The 15000-nt window shown below is 43.1% G+C and overlaps 1 long non-coding RNA gene across 2 annotated transcripts in view; it reads right to left on the minus strand.

Moving 5' to 3' along the window:
- The window catches only part of LOC133557123 (uncharacterized), a 121264-nt gene that overhangs the window by 20908 nt on the left and 85356 nt on the right, over nt 1-15000 (minus strand). For both annotated transcript variants that reach the window (XR_009807704.1, XR_009807705.1), the window contains 2 exons: nt 14714-14840; nt 11305-11463 (listed from right to left, as the gene is read on the minus strand). This is a non-coding gene — a long non-coding RNA (uncharacterized LOC133557123). The remainder of the gene's footprint in view (nt 1-11304; nt 11464-14713; nt 14841-15000) is intronic.

Consider the following 15000-nt stretch of genomic DNA (forward strand, 5'->3'; position numbering starts at 1 on the left):
TTCAGATTGTTTTTTTTTTTGTCTTAGAGCAGGGGTGGGGAACCTTTTTGGCTGAGAGAGCCATGAAAGCCAAATATTAAAAAATGTATTTCCGTGAGAGCCGTAAAATATTTTTTAAACACCGAATCCAACTAAATAAGTGCATTTTTAAGTAGGTCCGACATTTGTTAGAGTATACTAAGTCTCTTATTCTTTTTAATAAATGATAAATGGGTTGTACTTGTATAGCGCTTTTCTACCTTCAAGGTACTCAAAGCGCTTTGACACTACTTCCACATTCACACACACATTCACACACTGATGGAGGGAGCTGCCATGCAAGGCGCCAACCAGCACCCATCAGGAGCAAGGGTGAAGTGTCTTGCTCAGGACACAACGGACATGACGAGGTTGGAATTGAACCAGGGACCCTTGGGTTGCGCACGGCCAGCATTGTATAATTGTATAATACCATTGTTATTCTGAAGCTAACCAATAATAAATAAAAAAAACGTCCTACCATTAATGCAACTTCTTGAACAGGATGGAAGGATTAAAATGCATGAGAATTTTTTATATTTTGAAGGTTAATTTGAGAGGAGAAGGTTAATTTGAGAGGAGCCAGATGAGGTGGTTCGGGCATCTGGTCAGGATGCCACCCGAACGCCTCCCTAGGGAGGTGTTTAGGGCACGTCCAACCAGTAGGAGGCCACGGGGAAGACCCAGGACACGTTGGGAAGACTATGTCTCCCGGCTGGCCTGGGAACGCCTCGGGATCCCCCGGGAAGAGCTAGACGAAGTGGCTGGGGAGAGGGAAGCCTGGGCTTCCCTGCTTAGGCTGCTGCCCCCGCGACCCGACCTCGATGGATGGATGGATGAAGGTTAATTTCAACACTGTGATTACCGGCGGGATTATTCATTACCTATCGTGCTAAGATTTATTTGAGAGCCAGATGCAGTCATCAAAAGAGCCACATCTGGCTCTAGAGCCACAGGTTCCCTACCCCTGCCTTAGAGCAAACACATTCTGAAAATATTACAATAAAAATATAGGAAAAAAATAACGGCAGCGGTGAAGTATAGATCCATGAAGGAAAGACGAAAGTGAATGAATGTTTATGACTGAATACATTTACATATGCATAAAAAAAATTTTTTTTAATTTTTTTTTTAAATAATTTAAGTAACGTTTATCAATCAATCAATCAATGTTTACTTATATAGCCCTAAATCACTAGTGTCTCAAAGGGCTGCACAAACCACTACGACATCCTCGGTAGGCCCACATAAGGGCAAGGAAAACTCACACCCAGTGGGACGTCGGTGACAATGATGACTATGAGAACCTTGGAGAGGAGGAAAGCAATGGATGTCGAGCGGGTCTAACATGATACTGTGAAAGTTCAATCCATAATGGATCCAACACAGTCGCGAGAGTCCAGTCCAAAGCGGATCCAACACAGCAGCGAGAGTCCCGTTCACAGCGGAGCCAGCAGGAAACCATCCCAAGCGGAGGCGGATTGTTGGTACCTGTTTTTAGTTTTAGTGTTAAAATAAAGATGTCTTTACCTTCACGCTGTTTCCACTCCATTCGCTTTGCACCTCGGAAAAAACAAACCAAGACCAAGTCCAAGCCTGACAACTCCGTTTATATTTACATCTAAAACAATTTCCCAACTCATATGGAAACGGGGTTTGTAGACGAATGTCACCATTTTGCATTAAAAGGTAATAGTTTTACATAAAAAAGTTATAATTTCTTGAGAAAATATTAAAAGATTACAGAAACTGAAAGCTTATGAGAAATTGTTCCCAATTTTATAAGAAAAAAGTCGACGCATTGTGAGAAAAAGACTGCTTTTAGTTTATTTTTTTTTACATTTTGGTCTGTAATCTTCATTCTTTACTTCATGTTATTAAAGTATGTCTCTACATACGTATTTATTTTTAATACATTTTGGACAAAGGTGGTGCAATTCAATTCCGACCCTTGACTTTGGGATCTGCCTCCATCACCCCCGGTTTACTAGAAATACAAGCTGCCTCTGCACATTGCTTCCAAGCACCCGGCCACTCCCACAGAACCCTATGATTAAAGAACTATTTGAAGGTGCAGCTTTGAAGCCGCATGACAACCTTTTTCCAAAACCCAATATAGAATGTAAGATATAACAGGATAATGCATACATTTATTTTTTTTTCAAAACGCTTACAAAAAAGTGCGACCCCAAAAATTTACTGTGAGGGTCCATTTTTATGACTTGATGGGGTCCCTGGGACCCCATTTTGAAAATTACGACCGCCAAAACTGGTGGAGTATTGGTGCGTGCAAAACAGCAGCAGGTGGCTGTGGCCTGCGGGCCGGTTGTAATACTAATCAAATATCATCTCTAGGGGGCCATAGATAGTAGGCTTTGACTTTGACACATAGGTTTTAGTAATAATAATAATAATGGATTAGATTTATATCGCGCTTTTCTATTGTTATATACTCAAAGCGCTCACAGAGAAGTGGGAAGCCATCATTCATTCACACGATGGTGGTGGTAAGCTACATTTGTAGCCACAACTGCACTCGGGTAGGCCGACGGAAGCGAGGCTACCAGTTTGTGCCTACGGCCCCTCCGACCACCACCAATCATTCATTCATTCATCATTCATTCACCAGTGTGAGCAGCACCGGGGGCAAAGGGTGAAGTGTCCTGCTCAAGGACACAATGGCAGCGATTTGGATGTCACTAGGCGGGGAGCGAACCTGCAACCCTCAGGTTTCTGGCACGGCCGCTCTACCCACTACGCCATGCCGCCCCTTAGTAAAAGAGAAAATACAAACAAGATGCACATTTTGGTCTAAAATTTGTTGAACTTGAATTTGCTGCTCCTATTAGGCATTATTAGTTTTCCTTGCCCTTATGTGGGCCTACCGAGGATGTGGTAGTGGTTTGTGCAGCCCTTTGAGACACTAGTGATTTAGGGCTATATAAGTAAACATTGATTGATTATGGTATGAAATAAATGCAAAGCAAAAGGCTTTGAAAAGGTTGCATACCAAAACAATCCCCGGAGCCTATATGTAGAAGAGAATGTCCCCTGGTGTGTGACGGTTGCTGGGCATAGTGGTGCGGGTCGTTCTCTCAATGATGCAGTTCTGGCTTGGACACAGCATAAAGGTAAGAAATAATGATTTATTTTAACTAAAGAACAGACTATAAACTGAAAACTGGCACTTGGCACAAAAGGCAAAACAAAGAGCTAGCATGGGAGCTACAAAACACAAAAGCACAGCGCGGTAGCTCGCAAGTACAAAGCAGGTTTACCAGAATCGGGAATCAGCGTCGTCACTTGTTGGGTGCAACAAAAACTAGGAAGCGAGGACGAGTCAATGGAAAAGGCAGGCTTAAATAAGGACAGAAATTACAAACAAATATTTTAAAATGTATTTCCGTAAGAGCCATATAATATTTTTTTTTAACACTGAACACAACAAACGCGTGCATTTTTAAGTAAGACCAACATTTCTAGAATATAATAGGTCTCTTATTCTTTGTAATAACATTGCTATTCTGAAGTTAACTGTGGAGGGGGTGTGGCCTGCGGGCCTGCAGCAAACTGGGGTGTGCCAGGACCAGCCTCAAAATCAGCGACAGGTGCGTAGACGGTCCACCTGGGCCTTCTTATCTAATCACCTGTCGCTCTGTTATTAGCAGTGTCACACCTATGGATTATGTTTTGTTTTGTCATGTTATGTTTTTGTTTTCTGGACTCTTGTTCTGTCTCTGCACTTCCTGGTTGTGTTTGTTTCCATGGCAACCTCCTTAGTTTTCACCTGTCACGTCCCTGTTCTCAGCCTCACCTGTTTTCACTAATCATCACAGCTATTTAAGTCACTGTTTTTCTTGTCTTCGTCCTGGGATCTTCTCACCAACTTTCTTAGCCTTTTCATTGCCTTACATACTTCATGCCATGCTTTTTCATTCATCCACGCCAAGTAAGTTTTTGTTTGTGTTTATGTCTTTGATAGTATCTTTTGTTTGTTTGTACATAGTATTGCCATGGTGCTGTTTTTGTTCTAAGTTACAGTATAGATTTTTATCCGCCACTGAGCGCGTCCTTGGTTTGCCTTTTTTTTTGTATTTTGAGTATGAATAAAATTAAAACTATGTACCTTAATTCACGCTTGGCTCGTCCTGTAATCCCTCCGCGTGGAAGGAGCACACACAATCCAAGTCCCAGCCTGACAAGCAGCAGCCAGGAGGAGAGACGGGGTTGGGGCTGGAGCCAGAGCGCGAGCGAGAACGAAAGAGAAAAATACAATTGCTGTAAAGCAACTGAGAGACTTATTGAAAAACAAAACAATATTGTAACCCTAAAACAGGCTCTCATGTTGGTCTGAAGAACCCCCAGGAGGGCAAGCCCCACACTAACCAATAATAAATAAATAACTTCTTACCATTAACGCAACTTCTTGAACGGGTGCGGTAGGAAACGGATGGATGGATTAAAAATGCATCAATCAATCAATCAATGTTTATTTATATAGCCCCAAATCACAAATGTCTCAAAGGGCTGCACAAATCATTACGACTACAACATCCTCGGAAGAACCCACAAAAGGGCAAGGAAAACTCACACCCAGTGGGCAGGGAGAATTCACATCCAGTGGGACGCCAGTGACAATGCTGACTATGAGAAACCTTGGAGAGGACCTCAGATGTGGGCAACCCCCCCCCCCCCCTCTAGGGGACCGAAAGCAATGGATGTGGAGCGGGTCTAACATGATACTGTGAAAGTTCAATCCATAGTGGCTCCAACACAGCCGCCAGAGTTCAGTCCAAAGTGGATCCAAATGCATGAGAATGTTTTATATTTTGAACATTATTTTTAACACTGTGATGACAAGTGGAATTAGTCATGACTTATCGTGTTAAGCAACGCCAGCTCAGATTTATCCGAGAGCCAGATGCAGTTATCAAAAGAGCCACACCTGGCTCTAGAGCTAGAGGTTCCCTACCCCTGTTGTAGTGCATTCAATTGAATATGGGTTGAAAAGGTATTCCGTTTATATTTAGATTAGATTAGATTAGATAGTACTTTATTTATTCCGTCAGGAAAATTACAATTTTCAGCACAATCCCATTCAAGATCAGACAAACATTACAGGGAAACAGAACAGGATCGCTGACGGGTCTGCTGGCTTCCAGCGCCCCTTACAAAAAAAGATGACATACAGGTAAACAGGGGGGGGGGGGAGAAAAGAATAGAAGATTAAAATAAAAACATTAAAAAATCGGTCTTAGCCTGGGCCCTGGAGTGGGGGTGCAGACTAAGGCCAAGGGGGGAAAAACAAAAAAACAACAACTCATAGCCATAGTACACATCCCTCTTCCATGTGTGTAAGAGGGAAACATCAAACATCAAAGAACATCAACACAATTTCCCAACTCATATGGAAACGGGGTTTATATAAACAATCAGACTGCGTGGTCGGTGATAGTGGGTTCTGTAGGCCTTTTAAGGCAGGAGCCAACCAGGCGCCACATCGATAGCGGGGCGAAACAAATCGACATGCATCATAATGGTCGCCCTCTATCAGGCGCGCGACTAAAGAACAATCTCCATGGGGTGACAGCTTGATGAATGCGCCGCGACCGACGGGAAGGAATTGCGTCAAATAAAGAGGCATGTTCCAACAAGTCTTGTCAAAATGCTATCGATTGAACCGCGTGCAGAAACGCACGTCGTCGGTTAGCATAGTCGAGTCGCCGACGTTCCCCCTCATTGGCTTGGCGGGTGACAAGTTGAGCTAGAGAGTGAGCGGGCGCGCTCGTGCCTCCGCCGGCGCCAGTGGGCCAGGCCCGTAACCACCTCCTGCTCGGCCTCGGGTAACAGTAGCCCTCCATCATGTGGACACGCCGTGCTGCCCGTGTTTATCTAACGCCGAGGAGCGCCTCTCTCTCACCTTGGGACCAATGCACCTCGTCTCTCCTCCCGCCTTGGCTCGCCCCCGACTAAACATCATGGGGGAGGCTGCAGGATCATCAAGCATGTGGAGGGTATGGGGGCGGGGATACTGGAGACAACTGCTGGGAAGGAGGGATATCAACTCATTTTTAATTTGTAGTAACTTTCCGTATTTCCTTGAAATGGTTATTTCTAGGCGCAGTCAAGGCGTTGAGGGGTTCTGGTTTGGTGACCGCAGGATTAGGTCTCTGCTTTTTGCAGATGATGTGGTCCTGATGGCTTCATCTGACCGGGATCTTCAGCTCTCGCTGGATCGGTTCTTAGCCGAGTGTGAAGCGACCGGAATGAGAATCAGCACCTCCAAGTCCGAGTCCATGGTTCTCGCCCGGAAAAGGGTGGAGTGCCATCTCCGGGTTGGGGAGGAGACCCTGCCCCAAGTGGAGGAGTTCAAGTACCTAGGAGTCTTGTTCACGAGTGAGGGAAGAGTGGATCGTGAGATCGACAGGCGGATCGGTGCCGCGTCTTCAGTAATGCGGACGTTGTATCGATCCGTTGTGGTGAAGAAGGAGCTGAGCCGGAAGGCAAAGCTCTCAATTTACCGGTCGATCTACGTTCCCATCCTCACCTATGGTCATGAGCTTTGGGTCATGACCGAAAGGATAAGATCACGGGTACAAGCGGCCCAAATGAGTTTCCTTCTCTCCCTTAGAGATAGGGTGAGAAGCTCTGCCATCCGGGAGGAACTCAAAGTAAAGCCGCTGCTCCTCCACATCAAGAGGAGCCAGATGAGGTGGTTCGGGCATCTGGTCAGGAGGTGTTTAGGGCACGTCCAACCGGTAGGAGGCCACGGGGAAGACCCAGGACACGTTGGGAAGAAAATGTCTCCCAGCTGGCCTGGGAACGCCTCGGGATCCCCCGGGAAGAGCTAGACGAAGTGGCTGGGGAGAGGGAAGTCGGGGTTTCCCTGCTTAGGCTGTTGCCCCCGCGACCCGACCTCGGATAAGCGGAAGATGATGGATGGATGGGCTATTTCTGGCAATTTATTTAAGTGTGTATCAAACTGGTAGCCCTTCGCATTAATCAGTACCCAAGAAGTAGCTCTTGGTTTCAAAAAGGTTGGTGACCCCTGCGCTAATTATTTTGCGAAACAAGTTTGACCCGGCAGTAATTCTAGGCAGGCGCATACTATATACCAGGGGTGCCCATTACGTCGATGGCGATCGACTGGTCGATCTCGGAGGGTGTGTCAGTCGATCTCAAGCCAGGCATTAAAAAATGTACATAAAAATGAGCAATCATCAATCATACCAAGACTTCACTTTCGTCAGTTGTTTGACATTCTCGGCACCCGAGGATCTTGTGAGATGACGCTGGCTGCTGCCAGCTCATATTTAAGAAAAAAATCACTAACGGGGCGGACGCAGAGAAACACATTTTATTTCTAGAGACTCCGTACCTACTGTCAAAACTCTAAAGAGCGACTGCACACTTCCTGTCTTCACCATAAAAGACCTGTTTCATCCTGCCTGTGCTAACAAAATAAGAGTCTCAGAAAGCTAGCAAGCTACGGAGTTTGATGCCAATGTATTTCTCCCCCGCCCTCAGCGAGCGCTTTCTCACTTGCTTGCCCACCCGCACACTCACTGACGTCACTCACCTGCTGCCAGACATTAAAGGGACACACACATATGCTACTCTCATAACAAAGTGTTTAAATACGAGTATGCAAGTTGGACAAATGAGATGCCAAAAACCAACCACTTTCATGTGGTATTGGACAGAAAGGACAACTTTTTTTCTCCTCCATTTGAAAATGCGGACGTTATCAGCACCACTGTCTGATTCCAATCAATGCAAGTCATCAGAATCAGGTAATACACCAACTTATATTCTTGTCTTCATGAAAGAAAGGAATCTATGTGTGTTAAACATGCTTGTATTATCATTAAACACCATTAACTTGTTAACAAAAATGTCTCTTTCATAAATAAATAAATACAAATTATAAATAGGAATGAGGTAGATCTCCTCGACTTGGTCAATTGAAAAGTAGCTCGCCTGCAGAAAAAGTGTGAGCGCCCCTGCTATATACTATATATATATATATATACTATATACTATATATAAAGTATATAGTACTGATTAATGCGAAGGGCTACCAGTTTGATACGCACTTAAATAAATAGCCAGAAATTGCCAATTTGCTTAATTTACCTTTAATAAATAAATCTATCCATCCATCCATCCATTTTCTACCGCTTATTTCCCTTTTGGGGTCGCGGGGGGCGCTGGCGCCTATCTCAGCTACATTCGGGCGGAAGGGGGTGTACACCCTTGACAAATCGCCACCTCATCACAGGGCCAACACAGATAGACAGACAACAACGTTGCGGCTTTTAAAGCGTTACCCTTTTTTACTGTAAAATCTACGACCGTTGTTTTTACAGTTTATTACTTTAAATAGAAAAACAGTATTACTTTTATTTTTACGGTAAAATTCCGGTTGCTGAGAAAACCATTTTTTTCACTCTAAGATCTTTTTTTTTTTTTTTACAGTGTGTTACTGTAAATAGAACGGTACTACTGTGACTTTTAGGGTAAAATTCTGTCTGCTCAGCTGCCAGAATTTTACCATAAAAGTCACAGTAGTACCGTAAAAAAATGCCTATATATCTTACACTCAAAAACTAATATTTATAGGCTTTTGTGTGTGTGTGTGTGTGTGTGTTACTGTAAATAGAACGGTACTACTGTGAGTTTGACCGTAAAATTATGGCTACTGAGGAAATAGTTTTTGACTGTAAAATTCTTGGGCTTTTTTTTTTACAGTGTGTTACTGTAAATAGAACGGTACTTTATAGGCTTTTTTGTTTTACAGTGTGCTACTGTAAATAGAACGGTACTACTGTGACTTTTACGGTAAAATTCTGGCTGCTGAGCAGACAGTTTTAGACTAAGATTTATAGGCTTTTTTTTACAGTGTGTTGCTGTAAATAGAACGGTACTTTATAGGCTTTTTTGTTTTACAATGTATTACTGCAAATAGAACGGTACTATTGTGACTTTTACGGTAAAATTCTGGCTGCTGTGCAGACAGTTTTTGACTGTAAAATTCTTAGGCTTTTTTTTTTACAGTGTGTTACTGTAAATAGAATGGTACTACTGTGAGTTTTACGGTAAAATTCTGGCTGCTGAGCAGAGAGTTTTAGACAAAGATTTATAGGCTTTTTTTAAAAGTGTGTTACTGTAAATAGCACGGTACTACTGTGACTTTTACAGTAAAATTCTGGCTGCTGAGCAGACAGTTTTTGACTGTAAAATTCTTCGGCTTTTTTTTTTTTACAGTGTGTTACTGTAAATAGAACGGTATTACTGTGACTTTTAGGGTAAAATTCTGTCTGCTCAGCTGCCAGAATTTTACCGTAAAAGTCACAGTAGTACCGTAAAAAAATGCCTATAAATTTTACAGTCAAAACTAAGATTTATAGGCTTTTTTGTGTGTGTGTGTGTGTGTTACTGTAAATATAATGGTACTACTGTGACTTTTACGGTAAAATTATGGTCGCTGAGCAGAGAGTTTTAGACTAAGATTTATAGGCTTTTTTTAAAAAAGTGTGTTACTGTAAATAGAACGGTACTTTATAGGCTTTTTTGTTTTACAGTGTGTTACTGTAAATAGAACGGTACTACTGTGACTTTTACGGTAAAATTCTGGCTGCCGAGCAGACAGTTTTTGACTGTAAGTTTTACACGCTTTTCTTTTTTCTTTACAATGTGTTACTGTAAATAGAACGGTACTACTGTGACTTTTACGGTAAAATCCTGGCTGCTGAGCAGACAGTTTTTGACTGTAAAATTCTTCGGCTTTTTTTTACAGTGTGTTACTGTAAATAGAACTTTTACGGTAAAATTCTGGCTGCTGAGCAGACAGTTTTTGACTGTAAGAATTATAGTTTTTTTTTTTTTACAGCGTATTACTGTATATAGAACGGTACTACTGTGACTTTTACGGTAAAATTCTGGCTGTTGAGCAGACAGTTTTTGTCTGTAAAATTCTTAGGCTTTTTTTACAGTGTGTTATTGTAAATAGAACGGTATTACTGTGAGTTTTACGGTAAAATTCTGGCTGCTGAGCAGACAGTTTTTGACTGTAAGATTTATAGTTTTTTTTTGTTTTTTTTACAGTCTGTTACTGTAAATAGAACGTTTATACTGTGACTTTTACGGTAAAATTCTGGCTGCTGAGCAGACAGTTTTTGACTGTAAGGTTTATAGGCTTTTTTTTTTACAGTGTCTTACTGTAAATAGAACGGTACTACTGCGGAGACCCCGGACTGTTGAAGGACTGAAGCTCTTCATAAAACAAGAATGGGAAATAATTCCACTTTCAAAGCTTCAACAATTAGTTTCCTCAGTTCCCAAACATTTATTGAGTGTTGTTAAAAGAAAAGGTGATGTAACACAGTGGTGAACATGCCCTTTCCCAACTACTTGGGCACGTGTTGCAGCCATGAAATTCTAAGTATTATTATTTGCAAAAAAAAATAAGGTTTATGAGTTTGAACATCAAATATCTCGTCTTTGTCGTGCATTCAACTGAATATGGCTTGAAAATGATTTGCAAATCATTGTATTCTGTTTATATTTACATCTAACACAATTTCCCAACTCATATGGAAACGAGGTTTGTATAATCTTCCTAATAATCAGCATCCTCTGAGGTGGATACTATTTTCTCGAGTAAATTTTCCCGCAATTTTTTTTTCATATTTGGCGGTTAAACGCTCTCGTGCGTGCGACGGACTGCAGTCTAAAAAAAAGGCAAAAAAGCTTGTTGTGTTTCCAGCGCCATCATCATCATTTAGGTGGTTAAGGAGGCCATTATTACGAGCCGGGCACAGCCCATCTGAGCAGTGATGAGGTGAGCACAAATAATGTGCGTCCCCCGACCGACCCCACCCCTCCGCGCCGGGAAGATGGGGGGCCGGGGGGGGGGGGGGGGGTGGAGTAGACGATCCCGCCCGCGCTGACCTGACCTTGACACGTGCGAGCACAATGGCCGCCGAGGCTAATAGCTCATCATATCGACTTTGACTTTGAGCCTGCCGTGACTCGCCGCCGTAAAACAAAAGCATAACAGCGCGGACAAACAGTCGTAAACCGCCGCCATTAGCATACACGCCCTGCGCCACGCGGCTTTTTTTTTTTTTTTTTTTAAAGACGCCGCGGTCAAAGCGGGACAGATCTTCCAAAGGACGGAGTAAAACGTCGACATTACGGACGAAATTGAAACGTCCGCTCTCCTGAGATCGGGACATAAGTCACGGTATCAAACCCGGACCCGGTGCGACGGACATTACTCACCTGAGGAGGACAAGTGCAGCTTTTATTTATCGCCTCTCGGGCCAGAAGTAAGGACAAAGGCAATGAAGATGGCTGCGCTGTCAGGAAGTGGACTCAAGTGACACATGGAGTGTCTTTTTCTTTGGCTTGCACAACATTCTGTCTCCAGTGTGAGCATTTCTTGAAAACATTACAAGGACATGTGCAAAAAACATGTTATTGATTGGTGAATTATTTTCCAGCAACTTGGTCATTAAAGGCCTACTGAAATGAGATTTTCTTATTTAAACGGGGACAGCAGGTCCATTCTATGTGTCATACTTCATCATTTCGCGATATTGCCATATTTTTGCTGAAAGGATTTAGTAGAGAACATCGACGATAAAGTTCGCAACTTTTGGTCGCTAATAAAAAAGCCTTGCCTGTACCGGAAGTAGCAGACGATGTGCGCGTGATGTCACGGGTTGTGGAGCTCCTCACATCCTTACATTGTTTACAATCATAGCCTCCAGCAGCAAGAGTTATTCGGACCGAGAAAACGACGATTTCCCCATTAATTTGAGCGAGGATGAAAGATTCGTGGATGAGTGAAGCACTAAATGATAAATGGGTTGCACTTGTATAGCGCTTTTCTACCTTCAAGGTACTCAAAGCGCTTTGACACTACTTCCACATTTACCCATTCACACACTGATGGAGGGAGCTGCCATGCAAGGCACTAACCAGCACCCATCAGGAGCAAGGGTGAAGTGTATTGCTCAGGGTACAACGGACATGACGAGGTTGGTACTAGGTGGGGATTGAACCAGCGACCCTCGGGTTGCGCACAGCCACTATCCCACTGTGCCACGTCGTCACTAGAAAAATTAAAAATTTTTTTAAAAAAGGCGAGGGGGAGCGATTCAGATGTTATTAGACACATTTACTAGGATTTTTCTGGAAAATCCCTTATCTGCTTATTGTTTTAATAGTGTTTTAGTGAGATTATTGTCAGGCTTGATCATTTCGCGATATTGCCATATTTCTGCTGAAAGGATTTAGTAGAGAACATCCACGAAAAAGTTCGCAACTTTTGGTCGCTAATAAAAAAGCCTTGCCTGTACCGGAAGTAGCAGACGAAGTGCACGTGATGTCACTGGTTGTAAAGCTCCTCACATTCGCACATTGTTTACAATCATGGCCACCAGAGGCTAGAGCGATTCGGACCGAGAAAGCGACAAATTCCCCATTAATTTGAGCAAGGACGAAAGATTCGTGGATGAGGATAGTGGGAGTGAAGGACTAGAAGAAAAAAAAAAGACGAGGGTAGGTGGAGCAATTCAGTTATTAGACACATTTACTAGGATAATTCTGGAAAATCCCTTATCTGCTTATTGTGTTACTTGTGTTTTACTGAGATTATATAGTCATACAAGAAAGTCGGAGGGGTGTGGTGACCGCCAGTGTCTCTGAGGGAAGCCATGGAGGAGCCAAGAAAGTCGCAGCTGCCTCTTTGACAGCTCTAGGATGTCACGTGTGGGTCGCATTTTAATGCGGGATCGTTCCTCCAACGCAAACATAGACACTCCGGACAACAACGTAAAGGTAAGAATGATTTAATAACAAAACACTAGTACAAAAACAGACGAAAAGAAACGCGTGGCGAAAGCACAGAAGCTAATGCTAACACTAGCACAGGATCAGGTAACAAGAAATCTAGTAAATACAAACGAAACAGTTGCATACCGCAAACAAGGGACCAAGACCGACTGACGGGACAACGCAGGCTTAAATAAGGAAGTAATGAACAAAAACAGGTGTGCGTCTGGAACCCGCAGCAGGTGAAATTAATATGTTACCATGGTGACCAAACTGACTCACAAAAGGTACACAAATAACAGAGGGAGTCCAAACTAACAGAAAATAACTCAACTAAACATGATCCAGATTACGGATCATGACACAGGAGGAACGACACAAGCTCCACTCATGTTTACGGTAAGAGCCGACTTATTACCCCAATTTTCTCTCCGAAACCTGCCGGTTGACATGTGGTAGAGAACCATGTTCGCTTGATCGCTCTGTTCCATATTAAAGCTTCACACAGCTAGAGCGATTCGGAACGAGAAAGCGACAAATTCCCCATTAATTTGAGCAAGGATGAAAGATTCGTGGATGAGGATAGTGAGAGTGAAGGACTAGAAGAAAAAAAAAAGACGAGGGCAGGGGGAGCAATTCAGTTATTAGACACATTTACTAGGATAATTCTGGAAAATCCCTTATCTGCTTATTGTGTTACTAGTGTTTTAGTGAGATTATATAGTCATACCTGAAAGTCGGAGGTGTGTGGTGACCGCCAGTGTCTCTGAGGGAAGCCATGGAGGAGCCAAGAAAGTCGCAGCTGCCTCTTTGACAGCTGCAGGAGGAACGACACGAGCCCCGCTCATGTCTACAGTAAGATCCGACTTATTACCACAATTTTCTCTCCGAAACCTGCCGGTTGACATGTGGTAGAGAACCATGTTCGCTTGATCGCTCTGTTCCATATTATAGCTTCACACAGATAGAGCGATTCGGAACGAGAATGCGACAATTTCTCCATTCATTTTAGCGAGGATGAAAGATTTGTGGATGAGGATAGTGAGAGTGAAGGACTAGAAGAAAAAAAAAGACGAGGGCAGTGGGAGCGATTCAGATGTGATTAGACACATTTACTAGGATAACTCTGGAAAATCCCTTATCTGCTTATTGTGTTACTAGTGTTTTAGTGAGATTATATAGTCATACAAGAAAGTCGGAGGGGTGTGGTGACCGCCAGTGTCTCTGAGGGAAGCCATGGAGGAGCCAAGAAAGTCGCAGCTGCCTTTTTGACAGCTGCAGGAGGAACGACACAAGCTCCGCTCATGTCTCCGGTAAGAGTCGACTTATTACCCCAATTTTCTCACCGAAACCTGTCGGTTGACATGTGGTACAGAACCATGTCCACTTGACCACTCTGTTCCATATTAAAGCTTCACAACAGACAAAGAAACACCGGCTGTGTTTGTGTCGTTAAAGGCAGCTGCAATACACCGCTTTCCACCTACATCTTTCTTCTTTGACGTCTCCATTATTAATTGAACAAATTGCAAAAGATTCAGCAACACAGATGTCCAGAATACTGAGTGATTATGCGATAAAAACAGACTAATTTTAGCCGTGATCGGTGCTGGGAGAACTTGTCCGCTACCACCGGTGACGTCACGCGCACCCGTCATCATTCCGCGTCGTTTTCCACAGGATACCTCGCAGGAAATTTAAAATTGTAATTTATTAAACTAAACGGGCCGTATTGTCATGTGTTGCAATGTTAATATTTCATCATTGATATATAAACTATCAGACTGCGTGGTCGCTAGTAGTGGCTTTCAGTAGGACTTTAATGCTTTTCAAAAAGACGTATAATGCTTACCTTAGCTTTCCTGTGGTCTTTTTTATTTTACGGTGCCGTTTGTTGATCTTTTTGTCAGGTGTGGGCGAAGGTTGTGTTCCCCAGGACGCGAAAGGAAGAGCAGAAGCAGCTTGCAGGTACGATGAGTCTGTATGAATGATACCAACCAGCGGATTGATGGGTAGATCATACAAAAAGTTAACTGAGAATAGCTAACTAAGCTGACTGAGAAAAGCTAACTAAGCTGACTGAAAAAAGCTAACTAAGCTAACTGAAAAAAGCTAACTGAGCTTACTGAGCAAAGCTAA

Source organism: Nerophis ophidion, linkage group LG08 (assembly GCF_033978795.1).
Source record: "Nerophis ophidion isolate RoL-2023_Sa linkage group LG08, RoL_Noph_v1.0, whole genome shotgun sequence".
Lineage (NCBI taxonomy): Eukaryota > Metazoa > Chordata > Actinopteri > Syngnathiformes > Syngnathidae > Nerophis > Nerophis ophidion.